Source organism: Dermacentor silvarum, chromosome 8 (assembly GCF_013339745.2).
Source record: "Dermacentor silvarum isolate Dsil-2018 chromosome 8, BIME_Dsil_1.4, whole genome shotgun sequence".
In the NCBI taxonomy this organism is placed as follows: domain Eukaryota; kingdom Metazoa; phylum Arthropoda; class Arachnida; order Ixodida; family Ixodidae; genus Dermacentor; species Dermacentor silvarum.
This window is the reverse complement of record NC_051161.1, coordinates 176,355,515-176,373,954: the sequence shown is the minus strand read 5'-3', so window position 1 is coordinate 176,373,954 and position 18,440 is coordinate 176,355,515. Positions and strand designations below refer to the sequence as shown.

Genomic DNA, 18,440 nt, shown 5'->3' with positions numbered 1-18,440 from the left:
CGCAGAATGGCTTGAGTTAGTTCTGCCGTAAAGGCCGTGCCTCTGTCGGTGATGAGGACTTCTGGGGCACCGTGACGCAGGAGGATGTTCTCAACGAAGAATCGGGCTACCTCGGCGGCACTGCCTTTTGGCAAGGCTTTTGTTTCAGCGTAGCGGGTGAGGTAGTCCGTAGCGACGACGATCCATTTATTCCCGGACGTCGACGTCGGAAAAGGCCCCAGTAAGTCCATCCCGATCTGCTGGAACGGTCGGCGAGGTGGCTCGATTGGCTGTAGAAGTCCGGCTGGCCTTGTCGGCGGTGTTTTGCGTCGCTGACAGTCTCGGCATGTCCTTACGTAATGGGCGACGTCGGCAGAGAGGTGAGGCCAGTAGTATTTTTCTTGTATCCTCGCGAGAGTGCGTGAAAAACCGAGATGTCCAGCCGTTGGGTCGTCATGGAGAGCTTGCAGAACCTCTGGACGCAATGCTGAGGGTACCACGAGGAGGTAGTTGGCTCGGAGAGGCGAGAAGTTCTTCTTTAGGAGAATGTCGTTTTGCAAGAAAAACGACGCCAATCCTCGCCTGAACACCTTCGGCACAATGACGGTCTTGCCTTCCAGGTAGTCTACAAGGCTCCTTAGTTCCGGGTCGGCTCGTTGTTGTTCGGCGAATTCGTCGGCACTGATGGGTCCCAAGAAAGTGTCGTCATCCTGGTCGTCTTGTGGCGGCGGTTCGACGGGGGCGCGAGACAAACAATCGGCGTCAGAGTGCTTTCGCCCGGACTTGTAAACGACGGTGATGTCGAATGCTTGAAGTCTCAGGCTCCAGCGTGCGAGGCGACCTGAAGGATCCTTCAAGTTAGCTAGCCAACACAAGGCGTGGTGGTCGCTCACAACTTTAAAGGGCCTGCCATAGAGGTAGGGGCGAAACTTTGATGTAGCCCAGATGATGGCGAGGCACTCCTTTTCTGTTGTGGAATAATTTGCTTCCGCCTTCGATAGCGACCGGCTAGCGTAACTTACAACCATTTCTAGTCCGTCAGTCCTCTGCACAAGCACGGCGCCGAGTCCTACGCTGCTTGCGTCGGTGTGGACTTCGGTATCGGCGTTTTCGTCGAAATGCGCAAGTATTGGCGGCGATTGCAGGCGTCGCTTCAGTTCTTCGAATGCTTCGACTTGCGGCGTCTCCCACTTGAACTCGACGTCGGCCTTCGTGAGATACGTCAGTGGCTCAGCGATCCGTGAAAAATTCTTGACGAAGCGCCTGTAATAGGCGCACAGTCCAAGAAATCTACGCACTGCCTTCTTGTCAGCGGGCGGAGGAAAGTTGGAGATGGCCGCAGTTTTCTGAGGGTCGGGGCGCACTCCAGACTTGTTGATGACGTGGCCCAAAAACAACAGCTCCTCATATGCGAAGCGGCACTTTTCGGGCTTTAACGTGAGTCCGGAGGTTTTGATTGCTTGAAGAACTGTTTCAAGGCGCCGCAGGTGTTCTTCGAAGCTTGAGGCAAACACAACGACGTCGTCCAAATAGACGAGGCAAGTCTGCCACTTCAAGCCTGCCAGTACTGTATCCATCACGCGCTGGAAAGTCGCAGGTGCCGAGCAAAGACCAAACGGCATGACCTTGAACTCGAACAGTCCGTCTGGTGTTATAAAGGCAGTCTTCTCCCGGTCCCTCTCGTCGACTTCGATTTGCCAGTAGCCAGTTTTAAGGTCCATCGACGAAAAATACTTTGCGTTGTAGAGTCGATCCAAGGCGTCGTCAATCCGTGGGAGGGGGTATACGTCCTTCTTCGTGATCTTGTTGAGCCGACGATAATCGACGCAGAAACGTAGGGTTCCATCCTTCTTCTTCACTAACACCACGGGGGACGCCCACGGACTCTTGGACGGCTGGATGATGTCGTCGCGTAGCATTTCGTCGACTTGTTGCCTTATGGCCTCGCGTTCGCGCGCCGAAACTCGGTACGGGCTCTGACGGAGTGGGCGGACACATTCGTCGGTTATAATGCGGTGCTTGGCGACAGGGGTTTGTCGAACTTTTGACGACGACGAGAAGCAGTCCTTGTATTGCAGGAGCAGAGCTTTTAGCTGTTGTTTCTTATGATTGGGAAGGTTCTGATTGACGTCGAAAGTTGGTTCAGGTACTACAGTCGTCGTTGAAGGTGCACTGGAATCCGTGAAGGCGAAAGCACTGCTGGCTTGTACTATTTCGTCGATGTAGGCGACCGTGGTGCCTTTGTTAATGTGCTTATATTCGTGGCTGAAGTTCGTGAGCATCACTCTTGCTTTCCCTTCGCGTAGTTCACCTATGCCTCTAGCGACGCAAATTTCACGGTCGAGCAGTAAGTGATGATCGCCCTCGATGACGCCCTCCATGTCTGCAGACACTTCGGTACCGACGGAAATCATTACGCTTGAGCGAGGCGGAACGGTGACTTGTTCTTCAAGCACATTCAAGGCATGGTAACTGATGCTTGTATCCGGCGGTATCGCTTTGTGTTTTGAAAGCGTTATCGACTTGGACCTTAAGTCGATTACTGCACCATGTTGGTTTAGAAAGTCCATGCCTAGGATGACGTCCCTGGAGCAGTGCGGCAGGATTACGAAGCTCGTCGGGTAAGTGCGGTTGTTTACCGTGACTCGCGCTGTGCAGATTCCAGCCGGCGTTATTAGATGACCTCCCGCTGTCCGTATATCGGGTCCTTGCGAGGCCGTCTTCACCTTCTTTAACTTGGCGGCGAACGCGCCACTGAAAACTGAATAGTCGGCGCCAGTGTCGACGAGAGCGGTGACGTTATGACCATCGATGAGCACGTCTAGATCGGTAGACCGGCGTCTGGCGTTGCGGTTGATTCGTGGCGTCGGATCACGGCTGCGTCGGCTTGCTCTGCTGCTGCTACGTCGCGTCGGAAGGTCTTCGTTCGGCGGCGATGTGTTGTCAAGGCTGTTGCTAGGCGGCGTGCTGATATCTCGTCGTGATGATTCGCGAATCGTCGTCGTCGTCGGCGGCGGAGGATCTTCGGCATTGCGTCGTACAGCAACCGCACCTCCATCGGTTGCTGCTTTTAGTTTCCCGGGTATGGGCTGGGAGATCGGCCCCGGGTGTGGCCGGCATACAGGCGGCGATGCGGCGAGATGTAGCGGCCTGGTGACGGCGAGCGTGAGGGTCGTCGTGGTTGCCACTGGGCTCCGGCAAGGTAGTCGGCGATGTCACGTGGTCGCTCGCCAAGCTGTGGACGTGGCGCGTTGACGGCGAACCCTCGTAGGCCCATCTCGCGGTATGGGCATCGGCGGTAGACATGGCCGGCTTCCCCGCAGTGATAGCAGAGCGGGCGGTGGTCGGGGGCGCGCCAAATGTCCGTCTTTCTCGGGTAGCTGCGCTGGGTGACGGGCGGGCGTGCTGGCTGCGGCGGCGGCGGTGAGCGACGGAACGGCGGCGTTATGGGGCCCTGGTGCGAGCGTGAAGGAGGGCCTTGACGACGGGCAACGGCGGCGTAAGTCAGCGCTTCCGGCTGGGGTTGCGGCGATTGCGGCTGCACATCAGGAACTCCAAGTGAGCGCTGCACTTCTTCTTTGACGACGTCGGCGATAGATGCCACTTGAGGCTGCGACCTGGGAAAGAGCTTCTGCAGCTCCTCGCGAACGACTGCTCTGATGGTGTCGCGCAGGTCGTCGGCGCCTAGCGCTTGAGCATCGGCGTAATTGGTCAGGGCACGGCGGTTGTATTGCTTGGCGCGCATTTCAAGCGTCTTCTCGATCGTTGTGGCCTCGGAAAGAAATTCGGCGACAGTCTTGGGCGGGTTGCGCATCAATCCGGTGAATAGTTGCTCTTTGACACCCCGCATCAAGAACCGAACTTTCTTTTCCTCGGACATATCGGGGTCGGCGGGGCGGAAGAGGCGAGTCATCTCCTCCGTGAAGATTGCGATGTTCTCGTTGGGCAATTGCACTCTGGTTTCTAATAAAACTTCGGCCCTTTCTTTTCGCACGACATTCGTGAAGGTCCTCACGAAGTTCTCGCGAAATAGGTCCCAAGTCACCAGGGTGGTCTCTCTGTTCTCAAACCATGTCCGAGCAGCGTCATCCAACGAAAAATAGACATGGCGCAGCTTGTCATCGTCGCTCCATTTGTTGAATGTCGCGGTCCTCTCGTACGTCTCCAGCCATGTTTCAGGGTCTTCAGCTGATGATCCACGGAAGGTCGGTGGCTCCCGAGGTTGCTGCAGCAGGATGGGGGACGCTGGGGCTGCCATTGTGGTCGTTGACTTGGCCTTGATCGCTGTGGTCTTCTCGGGAAGAAGTCCGTATTCTGGCAAAAGTCCTTGCTGCCTACGGCTAGCTCGCTGGTCCTTGGCGACGTTGGTCTCGTCCTCCGGTTTCGGGCTTGGGTCGCGGCTTTGCGGGGGCGTCCGCTGCATGGACACAAAAGCACCTCCACCAGATGTCACGTAGTAGTGACGCTGAAGAAAACAGTCGTAAAACTGTACAACGAAACTGGTTGTTTATTGGGCGAACCTGTGCCCACAAAAGCAAGGTACACTCAAGGCACAACGATAACGGCGAACACAGTCGGCGATCGTCGAAAATCTGATCAGCGGCGAAACGCGTCGGCTTTTATACCTGAGTCATCGAAGGTTCTAGATTAATCCCTCATGCCCGCGTGTCTTCCAGAAAGTTCTAGACAATTCGCGTCAGTCATGCAATCAGATAACAGAAGCGTCGGTGAAAACAGGCAATGGAAAGAAGCATCGATAACGTTCTAGAAACTTCTGATACAGGCGCGTCCTGCGCCGAGCGATAACGTTTAACATTTGTTAGCCGGTGGAAAGATAAACATGTATACGTGTCAATATATATATATATATATATATATATATATATATGCATGCTAGACAAATATTTTTAAGAATTCCTTCTTTCCTAAATCCATTTATGAAGACAATCACTCAGCGGCAACAGTGAAGTCCTTGGTTGAGGCTCTTTGATGTTTACTTGAGTGTTCTTATGATTACATCGTGGTTCTTGTGATTACGATCGGAGATGTTTGTTCGGTTCGCGTTCTGTTCAGTTGCTGCAACGTCCCAAAGTGACAGTATGCAAAATGTCTTTTTTACTTGCGAACGTCAACCACGTGGTGGTGGTGGTCTGTGATGGATTGTGCAATGAAGAATATCGGCATTTCCATGGAAGTGTGCAGCGACAACCGCAACGATATCGGCTTATCTTTGCGTAGGGAAACGCATTGTGTGTGTGTGTGTGTGTGTGTGTGTGTGTGTGTGTGTGTGTGTGTGTGTGTGTGTGTGTGTGTGTGTGTGTGTGTGTGCGTGCGTGCGTGCGTGCGTGCGTGCGCGCGCGCGCGATTAGCAATACGTATCTCGCTTACGAGACTGTGGACGCGTGTTGCGTGTAATAAAACCAGTCGTAGTGATCAGGCGCCGAGAGAACTTCAGGACCCGTTATTATCGAACGGGTGAGAGTGAATGAAACGCGATGATTAGTGAGCGCATGTATTTCTAGGCCATCCGCGCTGTGCGCAGCAAAAAAAAAAAAAAAAAAAAAAAAAAAAAAACATGAAAAAGAAAAACTTTCGTTTGAGCCTAATTTATTGACTGAAAGCTATGACTACAAATGAGCTCCTACGATGTTTTGACCACTGCCGAAGCTGCGTGTATACATTTAACAACGGGGAATGCCCAAACTGAACTTTCTTTTTTTTTTCGTTATTGGTGTATTCACCTTCATGGTACGGACTTTAGACCGTGATACTGCACATAAACATGCAAAAGTTGGGTCTTGTAAAGTTGAGAGCAGCAAAGGAGGCAGCAGACACAGCGAAGTTACCGTGCAACGGATTATGTACTTATGTAAGCTTTTGCTTCGTACATTCACATGACTGAGACTAATAATTAAAATTAAATTACGGTGTTTAACATCCCTAAGCCGCACAGCGTCTTATGGGGGGACAGTGTAACGAAAGGCACCGGATTAATTTTGTCCACCTAGGGTATCTTACCGTGCTCCTAAAGCAGGGTGATAAGTTTTTTCTGCATTTCTCCCTCATCTGAATTTAGGCGCCGCTAATTTGTACGGCTCCACTGAGCCGCCGTGTAGTTGTAGACGAAGTTCATCCTGTTATCGTTTAAAGCTACAGTGTAAGTGGGGCGAAAGTCAGTGCATTCACGACAATGCAATACAAATTTGTGTTCGCGAAGACCAGTCATTTAGCGAAGTATCACTTTGTCACCGCGAAAATGCGCATCATCTGTGACAAAATATTCGTTTTCGAGGAGTAATACATTTTTGTGGATGTTTGATCTACGGAAGAGGCGCACTTTCGTTCGTAAATGCTGCCACTTCAAAAAATAGCAATATGCCGGACTTACACGATCGCGGCAGCTGACATACAAGCAGCGCTCTTATGCAGAGAGAATTAAAGTCCCTATATAAGAAAAGTACCGCCATCCTTTGATCAATGCCGCTCCTGTATCTCCGATTAGACGATGATAGCGCGCGCTTTCACTTCTTTATTTATTTTTTTTCCGCCTCAGAGCCATGTTGAAAGTCACTCTGCGCAGTCGCCGGCGGCGGCGCGCGCCCGTTCTGAAACGTGGACTTTCTAGGGGTGCCACTGTCGACTTGCTCTCGCATGCAAAAAGTAAAGAAAAAAAACAAGCGCTTTAGGAGAGGAACATGATACTTAACATGATACGTAGTAGCGCAAAACTCGAAATAAAAGACAACAGTGAGAGAGGAGAGGAAAGGGAAAACGAGCGCTGCTCTGTTTATTCCGAAGCAGGGCTTGCTTCGGAATATGTACACAAGCATACGCATGCGCAAACGCATAAAACACACAAATGGCGCCAGTCAGTCGAAGGCAGTCCAGTCACATTATATGCTTAGCAATCTCATTTCCGAATCATAAAGTGTCACAGTCGTTTGACTAACGCAGGCTAGACCATTGATTTTTATGTGGTAGGCCTCTAACAGTTCACGAGCGGTTTTGTTCTTGCTTTTGCCTAGGATCTTGACATTAAAAAACAGCGGTTCACAGTCGGGACAAGACCTGCAATGCGCAGACAAGTGCGCGGTGGTATCCTTCTTTAAAAGATTTGCGTGCTCTCTCATTCGGTCGTTGACGGAGCGCCCCGTTTGCCTAATGTAGCACTTGCCACAGCTGAGGGGAACCACTCCAGTGGAGCAACGCACGTAACGCTGAACGTGCTGTGCACCCGTTCGTAGCGCCACACGTGATTCGAGGGCAGAGAGACGGAGGAAAGAGTAGATGGCGGTACTTTTTCTGTACAGGGACTTTAGAGAGAACAGGTCGCATGAACGTTTTTTTTTTGCCAACCAGCGCCTGCTTCGGATGCGCGGAAGAGCCCCCCCCCCCCCCCCCCCCCCCCCAGTGCGTGATGTCACGCCGCGGAAGGTATCGAAAGCGGCGTTTCAAACTATCGATAGCGGGCTAACGATTCCCAATGGGCGCAGTATGGAAATAAGCGGGGCCACGGCAGCAAGCCTTCCCTCCTTTGCTCCGCCCTGCTATGCTAGGAGTCATTTAGGCCTTTTTTGTTCCTTTTTGATATACGAGGTTAAGAAGGGCTTTTATAGTGCCTATAAATGCCTATCTTTAATATCGGCGCCTATATGAACACTATTTAGCCTCAAGTTTCGCTTTCGAGTGCAGTTAGAGACCGTTATTCATGTTACCGGGCAACATTGACTGTTCGGAACTCTATGGAGTTCAACCAACTCGCGGAAAACAAGCAGCATTGAAATGGGACGCGCCGGCCACCATACGCCGCCGCGCTGACATTGCGCGAGCGGTTGGCGAATGCGAAACCGCGGAGAGCCGTCAGGGGAAATGCGAGTGAAGAGCAAAAGAAGAAAGAAAATTTTCATGTGCACGCGGCTTCTGTTTTGTTTGTAATTTACTTTTTAAGGTGTTCACCACCGTCCGGCGCTCCTTCTCAGCGTATGAGATCATTCTCAGTGACAAGAGGCACAATTTTGAATCCAAAAATCTGGAGATGGTGGTAGTTTGCTATTGTTTCCACAATCTTCACAGTGATTCTTACACTACGATCCGCGTGCTCTCCAAACAGATTTCGTCAAACACGTGCACTTCAAATGGGCGGAAGTATTTGGCAGTGTTGGGACGTCTTGCCTGTACAATTCGGATAATGTCAGTGTATATGAGAAAATTGCCAAGAGTTGTACCTAACAATCCTCATGTATGAACGTGCTAATTTTTTAATAAATCGTAGTCTCTCTTGCATTTGTTATTTGCCTGCTTTTGTTTTGTCTTAATTTATTTCCGTCCGGCAGACAGAAAGTATCGCTTTTTTATCAGTACTCCCAGCTTTCAAGTATTTTTTTTTTTCATGCCTGTTTCACTATATGCGACGCTCGAGTACAGTGGCCATTGAACATAAATATGAGCAGTGTGCTTATTGAATTAGGCCAATTGATCGTCATTAGTTGAGCAGTTTTATGGGACAATTGCACGGCTATGTTTAACTGCCGGCACCTTTGTGCCATCGTAGACAATAACATTTCTTTTTTTCCTATCGTAGATATAGGCCGCGCACGTCTTCGTTTGAAATTATTTGCATTTCTGTAAAAATGTATTGTGCCTATATTTACGACGTTGTTTTGGGGGCCTATTTTTGGCAGGCAAAAGTATACGGCCGATAGTGCTCTTGGCGCTGAGCTTGGCACAGTGCCAAAAACACTTGTCGGGGATGGTTTCGGTGCCGAGTCACGTGACATTTCTATAAAATGAAACTAATACCACCCAAGGAAAGCTGTCTCCACTTCAGACGACGACAGACGACGACAAGTGTGTTTTCTTGATTAAAGGTGAAGGTAAAGTTTCTTCCGTTCATCTCGCGTCACATTCGCGGTTTTTATTCGTTTATTTTTAATTCTTTAAATTTCAAATGAATAAATGCTTTGTACGTTGGAAATATATTTATAGGTGAGTCTTGAGTTTGTTTACAAAGATATGATCAAATAGGTGTCCACATTTTCTGCCCATTTTTACCTGCTCAGTGCCTTGCTTTGCTGAGCACGAGGTCGCGGGATCGATTCCTGGCCGCGGCGGCCGCATTTCGGTGTAATGCAGAAATGCCCGTGCACTTTAAACATCCCAAGTTGGTCAAAATTAATCAGCTGGTGGTTTTGGCACGTAAAACCCCAGAATTAGATTTTAATGATCTGCTATAATATCCTCTTCCTAGTTTCGTGCTACACGCAGGTTGATGACACTTGTTCCCATCGTACTATTCTGCTGTAACATAATTTGTGCAATTTAAACCGACTCTAGTGTCATCCGTAGACAAGTGTGTGTTGGTTCACACGCAACGGGCACGAATTGTGGTTTTGCACTGACTTTTTAGTGCCTATTTGTGTTCTTTGTGCCTTTTGTTAGCACCTGTAAATGCTTTGCAGTCCTCTTTTAACATTATAGCGTTAAAGGCCCCGTGTCGCGGAAAATCTGGTTTGGGCGGCGTTGTCCATTAGAGAAAAATTATCCCTAACCGTGCATAGGAGTTACTCAACTAATCGAATTTCTCAAAGCAAAATGCGTCAGAAAATGCACATAGTGCGATTTACAGACATGTAATTGGAATATACGACAAAACATAATTCTGTTACACAAACCCCTTTTCCAGCTGCCATTTAGTGGGAGAGGCGCACCCCGATCGGTTCCATCGAGATGGCGCTCGCATCAGTGGGGGGAAAGAAAAGAACCACAAAGTCGTGCATAGCGTTTGAAACCAGCGTTGCCACTACGGTTACATAAGCTGCAGTTGCCGGGAAGCGTAAGAAGCAGTCGGGGATCTTTGAATGCTATTGCGTTCCACTCTGAAAGGCGAAGCATCCTCCAAGTTTTTGTTTGGAAAGCACATTTGGTTACTTCTTTCTACAACGCCTGACAAACACTGTTGGTAATGGCAACGCATCTTAGCAAATACGCACTAGTGAGTTGAGCTTTTGAATTGAGCTCTCACCTCCAGCCCGCTGACTGGTTAGCAATGCCAGATCAAAATTCATCCTTCACCTTTTCGATCACCAAAGTCCTTTTTTGCCACTAGACACACAACGCACTTCAGGCGATTTGAGAGAGAATGTTAGAGTACTTTGCGAAAGGTGTACTTTAGATGGTTCTGTACTGTAGCTAGGAAAGACTGTTGGTTGTGGATTGCGCTGTGCATGTCTTATGCGGAGGCGTGCAAGTCCACTGGAAGTACTGTCTACGTGGTTTCCTTTTTCGGCACTTCCACTCCTTTTTGTGGTTGTACAGACAAACCAGCCGGTGGCAGCTCTGAACGATGTAATAGATTGCGAGTTGGGACACTTTCACAGAAAAACTTAGTGCCTTGTTTGGAATACCCATGGGTCGAAAGGCAGCCGCAACGAAAGAGCTATCCATCTGCGCTCAGACGTCCACTGGACCATACATATCCTACATTCGTATGTCTTGGCTCTTTGCCGTAAAGTCGACAGTGACATGACGGAGTCGTACAAGGTTGGTCACGTGCTAAAGGTAATCGCAGAAGATGAGTTCAGCCTACAATCGAATCTCGATAATTCCAACTCGAAGGGGCCCGAAAATTTATTCGAATTAAAAGAAGGACGTATTTTTCAAGTATGCACGAACGGCGCGAGTCGTGAAATATGCGGCGTGCAAGCGCATAGCGAGCGCGGCCACTGCCCACGCCGGCAGTGAGTGAGTGTCAAATTATTAGGAGGCTAAGCTACTGCCAGGCTGTGTTTCATGATGGCGTCTTCAGCTCGTGCCAGGACCCGTGTCTGGATGTCTCGGTCGGTGCTGGACGGCGGGCGGGGGATCTTCCGGGCAGCCCCAGAGGATGTGGTTTAATGAGGCAACGCCGCCGCACAGGCGTGGATCAATGACACCATTGTGCGAATACACTAGGGGGCACGCAAAGGTCTGGAGGCCAGGCGATCTCGGACCGCTTGGGAAGACTGCCATGTGGGGGTGCTTAGGCGTACCGTTCCGAGGCGACAGTGCTGGGTAATGTCGTGGTAGTTGACCAGGGGCTCACCGCGAGCGTGTTGGTGAGCCGACTCGTTGCCGGGGTGGCCCGAGTGGGCTGGGACCCAGACTATGCGACGCGGTTCGTCTTCCAGTAGGAGTGCTTGGACAGTATGACGCTGGCATCGGTCGAGGTGGCGGCTAAAGCGATGGCCGCCTCCTCAGCCTCGACGACGTAGGGTGTTCGAACGGTGGCGGCTGTGAGGGCACTCTTGTATGCCCGGCGGGTGAGGACGTCGACCTTGTCGTGTTCCGATTTGAGAAGACGAGTATAAGGAAGGCCGCACGTGAGACGGGAAACTACGAAAGCGTCGACTAAGCGGAGGGGATCGTGTTCGCGCATGCCCGTGCGCCGCGCTCGGACACGAGCGAGCATGCGCGCGGTTTGCTGAACCGAAAGCGAGAGCTGGTGTGAGCATTATGGCGGTTGGAGCACGCGCAGATGAGAGACGACGGGAGTGGAATTGGCGTGAATCGGGATGTGAGGCGTCTTGTGGCGACGCCGGTCGGGGGACCGCATGGGCCGATTTGGCCGCCGAGCAAGCGAGACCGGCCGCGTGCACGTGACTAGTGACGACGTCAGTTCCGCATTGCAACGTCTGCTCAGTGTGCCCGTCGGAGCCAGACTCAAAGAGCGACGTCGTCCGCGTTGTGTTTGAGATCGGGGATACGGTTGAGCTTGTCGGGGAGTGAGCGAAGGCGAGATTGAAAAGGAAACACGACAAGACGGCGCCCTGAGGGTTGCCACGAGATCCAACCGCATACGTGGGAGACAGTGGCGTACAGAAATTTTGTTCGGGCGGGGGGGTCACGTTGCAACGCAGCCGCCTCCTTATAGTATTTGTCGAGGGATCAAATACATGAATAATAACTCCATTACCAATGTCATTGTATATTAGATGCTGCAAACGAATTATTGAATGCTACGCACTGTCAAGTAAAATATGTATTTTTTCATAGAATAATCTTTCGTATGTCCCAAAAATAGCGGCAGAAATAACTCATATCAATTCTTCCGCGCTTTTTTGTCCATTTATTAAGTAAAGAAAATATCACACGAACTTTAGAACTATATCATTTCGAAACCAGCAAATCAGTGCGTGCAGCTGATATGAAAAACGTAAAGGCCATGAAAAGAACAAGTTGAGGACAAATATTTTGATGAATGTTTGTCATTCAAGAACCTTGCTTGCATACATTTTTGTACATATGTTGCGCAACGGCCAGGGAAAAACCTCAATGACGCTGCCATTTGTTGCAATAGATTGCGCAGGAGCAGTTGTTAAAGGTCGTGTATTGTAATTACACCGAGATTATAGTCGCAACAGTGAGTACATATAAAAAGCAGGAGTTCCGCAAAATATGCATTATAAATGCGAAGATAGAATGGAATATGCAAATGCGAAGATACAACTTGATAAAGTACAAAAAAGTGCCACTGGAAACAGTTCACTGCTTGTATATACAACACCTCGCAACCAGATAAGTCTCCAATAAATCTACACATTTAAGCAAACGTCACTGTATATAATGCTTCAAACAAGGCAAATAAACATGTTGTGCAGTCACAGACGATCCAGGCACGAACAAAACTATGATCGCAGAAATCCTGATATGTACTTGGGCCATGCGGCGGTCGCGACCGCACCATATGGGTAGAATAATAGCGAATAATGCCGAAATCAGTACGAAAATGTGTAATTTAACTGCCTGCAGAGCGGACAACAAATATTCTGCATCCAAAATTAAAGAAGGTTATTGTTTCGGTTCAAAAAAGAAGTAAAAGCAGGTAGCTAAAAAGGAAAGAAAAGGCCAAACGAAAGCCACAGATGATGCGGCAAATTGAACTACCCAATATCCGAGTGTGTTTGTTGGGAAACGCCGCGTGCGCCGGGCTTTCAATGAGCAAGGTCGGTCAAAGTTGGTTATTGATGTCCTCGTAATTTTCGCATTCGCGTGATAATTTTGATCATGATGCGAACTATTAGAATAAACAGAAAAAAATTCTGCGGTTTTAAAAGCTAATGAACAGTCATACGTTTTTATAATTACGAGTTTATGGACCTGATGGAACAGAGCTTTTTACTTGCATTGATTTTTGCTGCTTCGCTATCTAAAGGCCAAACTTCACTCGGCGGGAAAGTTTAGCGAAGCGCTCAATGACTTCGGACACGTTGACGCCGACCTCTCTGTGGGTGTATAGAAGCACCAGCCTAACCATGCGTTCCTCAGACATTGTAGAGCGCAAGTATTTTTTAAATTTTTTTTAGTAATATCATGTTAAAAAATATTCTCTCTGCGCTGGAAGCGATCACTGGAAGGGTGACTAGAATCTGCAGCAGTTGGTACACATTTATATAGAACCTGCAGTCGCAATGAGAGGGGCCGTCTATTCCGGTTCTCAAACCTAAAAATTGGGATGGACGTCATTCGAGGGCAGGAAAGCGGTGGGCAAGGAGAGTTTTCAGTTATTTGTACATGAGGAATACAAAATGGAGGAAGCTGACCAGAAAACTGTCAATCAAATATTTGGACTGCAGCAGGGGTGCAAACCAGGAAACAGCGGTTAAGAAAAAGGTTAAGGAAACAGAGAGGGGTCTGTGGAAAACAGGGATGCAGACGAAATAAGCACTGGGAACATACCGAACTTTCAAGCAAGAAATTGCCAAAGAAAATATCTACGATAATTCTAGGGGAAGCTCTTTGTTGTTTGAAGCCAGGACGGGAGTATTGCGGACTAAGATGTACCGAGTCAAGTACCAAGGTATAGACACGTTGTGCTGTGCGTGTGGAGAAGAAGAGGAAACGGCTGAACACCTCATACTTTTCTGTAAAGGGCTTAACCCTACAGTGCAAGGCAACGGGGCTGGTTTTTTCAAAGCATTGGGGTTTAGGGACAGTGAAAGCAAAATAGACTTTAAGCGGGTAGAAATAACCAAACAAAGGTTATCTGATTGGTGGATAAAATCAAGGCAGGGGTGAAATTTCACCCACCACAAAGTACAAAATATGTTAATAGTCATGGCTAGGTGGCGTATGCCACCGCCCGGTTTAAAGGGTTCAGCCTCATCCATCCATCCATCCATCCATCCAAACCTAAAAACACTCCTTCGATATCGTTGGCATCCTTGTTTAGGTACCTTGCACAAACAGTAAGCCGTTTGATTCCAGCAATATCCGCCGTTTCGTCAGCAAGTATAGAAAAGCAGCCTGCAGCGTTTACTTTTGCATCTAGGCTTTCTTTAATAATTTCACCACAAATTTCTGTAATTTGGTATTGTACATCTTGGCTTAAATACGAGGCATTACTGGGGCAACTTTCCAAATAGTTCTTCAGATATGCATCTCCACCATCAACTCGCATGCGAATAAGCGCTCTGAAAATACCAGTATTTTCAGCGGGGGCTTTGCTTAAATCTATAGGACCGCTATCCCTATGGCCACGGAGAGCCAAACATTAGACAGTTTTAGTTTAGCGTGGTTACCGGAATAGCGGGATCGAAGTGCGCATGCGCAGAACGCTAACCGACCCATACCGTTTACCGTGCGCACGCTATTTCTCAGAGTTAACGTTACCGTGTTAGCGTGGTGTACGTAGTGTACGTAAAACATGGCGGCGGCCCCGGTCCCGCGTATTTACAATTGCTAGTAGGTACCACGACCTCCTCTATAAATTGGCGACCTGCTCATACCGGCCCTCTCTAAGGCAGCTCGTGACTCCACTTTTGAAAGTCACGTGCTCGGGCAGTTGCCAAAAATGCCGCGAGAGGCCGCCACTACTTACCCCCATAGCAGACGACGCGACAACTAGAAATGGTCGAAACACTTCGGAACGGCGACCGCGTTGTTAGTCAGTACAGTGTGCCGTGCCTTGTGTTTTCGTTTTCTTTTATTTAAGTACTTGCAAAACTTTGTTAAAAATGGTTCTCTGTTCAATTAATGCGCCCAGACGAGGCCAAAATGTGTAGTAGACACCTTGACGGCTTGCGACTACATCGACCTAGCTCAGCACTGCCGACTGTTCCCAAGCACGGTTTTGTGTACGCACCGTAAAAACAGTTGCTACTGTCGCTCTGCGTAAATACGCATTCAATTCCACGCGTCCACTATCACGGCATCTTCGCTAATACAGTAGATATGCGGGATGAGAATAGCAATCGAAGCGCTGCGGTGCACAGCAAGCGGTTCTCACGGGTTCTCACAGGTCGTGGTAGGTACAGCGTTTGACCGCTGGCGCCACGCTGCGCCGCTCGCGCGTACCATGTTTCGAGCCGCCGCCGTTGGAACGGAGGAGGCGTTGACGGAGAAAACGCTGGGCTGGTGGTGACTAGCCTGCTGTTGGGATCGGTGGTATTATAAACGCATCACTGTTTTGATGATCCAAATATAATGTCACTATCAGGGAGGGAGCAGTCTCTCTGACTGGAGCAGTATTTTTTTTATTTGGGGTGTTGCCACGCTGCGCTCCGCAACACCTCAACGACCGCCGCTTCGCGTTGGCGCCCGGTACCACGGCTGCCGCCGTGGCACCGGGGTTCAAACGACCACGCTGGCAGAGAGGAAAAAAAGAAAAAGAAAAACGTGATATTAAGAAAAAATTCTAGCCCGGGCGGGATTCGAACCAGCGAACGCATGATCCCAAAGCGAGCGCCGTAGCCACTCAGCCATACAGGCACTTTTTTTTTTCTTTCATGGTATTTATTACGAATACGTAAGATATTTCCATAGCGGCCAAAACAGTCAGCCGCGTCTACAGGCACAAAACAAACACTTCACAGTACAATTATTACGGTAAGAGTTCTCTAAAAGTGAGGCAAAAGGATACACTTCAACAACAACGGATACCAGTCTGGTTGGGAGTCTCTCTGATCATAAAAGTCTTTCAGCTGTGAAATCAACCGAATGAAATGTGATCTCGAAGATACAATTGGTTCTGCATTCCGATCTATCATGCGAGTTTTCCATAAACTGTGCAACGCCATAAGCAGGAGCATATCAAAAGGCACATCGTCACATTGAGGTTGTATCAGATATCGTATTGTATAAGCATTTATATCAAAATCCTTTTTTAAAGTCCTTTGGAGAACGTCCCAAAACAATATGGCATCCTTGCAATCAATAAAACAGTGTTCCATGGTTTCCGGGACATTACAGAGACGACAGTTTATCGAAGATACAAAGATTCCTTTCCTATTTAACCAGGTTTTAACAGGTAACGTTTCAGTGTGCACTTTGAAGAAGAATGTTTTAGTGTGAGGAGGAATAGGCATTTTACAGACCCGTGTAAGGACGTCATCTCCAGGTAAGCCGATGTACAGCGATCGGTATAACGGAGGTTTAAAAAGCATATCAATTAGATCTTTATTTAGATTTTTCCTTGAGATAGAAAATAAGTACTCATTTGAGAACCTCACTGCAAGAAAACGCACTGAGAGGCACACTTCACGCATGAATCCCTGCAAATATGGATGTGAAGCAAAATTTGTCGAAATTACTAAATTTGGTAAAACGTTGACGAGATTAACTTGCAAGAATGCCCGAAGTAATGGCCACGCCTCGAAGGGTTGCATTCATGCAAACCATATCATTGCGTTCGAGCGCCCTCGGCGAAAGAAACCACCTAGAAACGCGGTACGCGCGAGCGGCGCAGCGTGGCGCCAGCGGTCAAACGCTGTACCTACTAGCAAATGGAGTGTTGCGTTCCCCCGGTCGCCCGCTTCGAACTGAATTTGGCATTGTTTTTGTAGAATTCACTTCGTTCGTAGCAAATGACTGCGTAAACGGCTTTTGCTTAGTCTCATGCCGCTTCGCCGAGAGAGTGTTATGGCTAATCTTGAGGAATTTTCGAGATCGCTTCTCGTTTCGAACGCGCCTAAGCCTTACGAGAAAATTTTTTTCTGAGATGCGAGCGCCATCTGTCGCTAAAGTCGGGAGATAGGCGCGACGACGGCATATGGCCTCTGAGATGGAAGGATTTCGGAGGCTATGGTAGACAGCTTGTACTGCTGTCTGGTTCGTTGCAGATCGACGGACATGTGAAGTAAAAATACAACGCGCTCCTGGCTTCCATTGCGCTGCCTATCGCACTTTCCGGACGCACACACACATAGAATTAGGTGTCCTGTGTATGCAAAATTCAAAGCGTAATGGAATAGCGTCCCGCACGTAAACTACGCTATCACGCTATACTAAAACTCTCTTTCTGCAAAGTTCGTTTGCGGAACGGTAACGCTATTTCCCGTAACCCCGCTATTACGCTAACGCTAAACTAAAACTGTCTATTGTCGCCCGCAAAAAAGAACTGCCTCAATAATAGGCCGTTAACTTTCTTCAGTTTTCCTTATTTTACTATGCTTGCCCTGGTCCAGCTGATCGATCACATTGGGTGCGCTTCCTGAAAATTGTAGGAGAAAATTATCAGCTGCCAACTGATAGTCACGGGGATATTTAGTATTTTCGTGTGTGTGGAAGACTGCGAGCACGTGCTTACATTTCTGCAAAGGCTTGGTCGCGAGGGCTCCAGTGCGCGCATGTTGGCCCAAGTATATAAGAACATTAAACCCATAAAATTCCAGAATTGAAAACCTAAAGCACGCCTTTGGAAATGTCAGTGCACTAGTCGCGTCAAAGGTTTATGACTTTATACCCATAAAGTCTCGGAATTAAAATCCATGCGCTCCGTAGATTCCGCGGCCGCTGCGAGATGCCGCAACGCGCCCGATCGCTATCGAAAAGCCCTTGAAAGTTTGTGCTCAGATGGGGCTCCCTGCGTTATGTGACTCCAGGTGCAAGGGTGTTGCCAAGAAATCCAGCCCGAGTTCGCAATGTTCGTGCCGAAATGTCTTTTCGAGCGTGAAAAAGACATTGTAGACAAAATACAGAATGATTCCTGGCGCCGGTGGTTGTTTTGGTCGGCGGTGCATGCCAGTACGAAAAAATTTCGGGGGGAGGGGCTGAAGCCCCATCAGCCCCCCCCCCCCCCCCCCCCTTGCTGCGCCCCTGGTGGGAGACGAGAGATCTACGATGATTTCGGCCGTGCGGGCTGTGAGGAAGGAGCGAATTTAGTGGTAGGTGCGAGAGCCGGGGTTGATGGCGGCGAGTTCGGTAAGAATAGCGAAATGGGAGACGTGGTCCAACGCCTTGTGTAGGTCGAGGCTAAGGAGAGCCTTAGTGTCCGAGAAGGTGTGTGGATCGAGGAGGTCGTGGTGGAGTTACAAGCGGACGTCTTGCGTGGAGAGGTGGGGGCGGAAATCAATCATGACGTGGGGAAGGAGGTGGTGAGCGTCCGCGTACGTTTGCAAGCGAGCTAGGATGACATGTTCCATAAGCTTGCCGACGCACGAAGTGAGTGAGATGGGCCGGAGATTCTCGATTGTGAGTTTCTTGCCCGG

General features: G+C 49.1%; 2 protein-coding genes and 1 long non-coding RNA gene across 4 annotated transcripts in view; 2 read left to right on the top strand and 1 right to left on the bottom strand.

Moving 5' to 3' along the window:
* The window catches only part of LOC125947633 (uncharacterized), a 77,322-nt gene extending 74,936 nt beyond the window's left edge, over positions 1-2,386 (top strand). The window contains exon 3 of the mRNA XM_049672780.1: positions 1,758-2,386. The gene's annotated coding sequence lies outside the window, so the exon portion shown is untranslated. The remainder of the gene's footprint in view (positions 1-1,757) is intronic.
* LOC125947644 (uncharacterized) overlaps positions 1-17,996 on the bottom strand; it is an 88,417-nt gene extending 70,421 nt beyond the window's left edge. Inside the window, exon 1 of the long non-coding RNA XR_007468468.1 lies at positions 17,666-17,996. This is a non-coding gene — a long non-coding RNA (uncharacterized LOC125947644). The remainder of the gene's footprint in view (positions 1-17,665) is intronic.
* LOC119461867 (transcription factor E3) overlaps positions 1-18,440 on the top strand; it is a 278,465-nt gene that overhangs the window by 203,231 nt on the left and 56,794 nt on the right. The gene's annotated exons all lie outside the window — the stretch shown is intronic.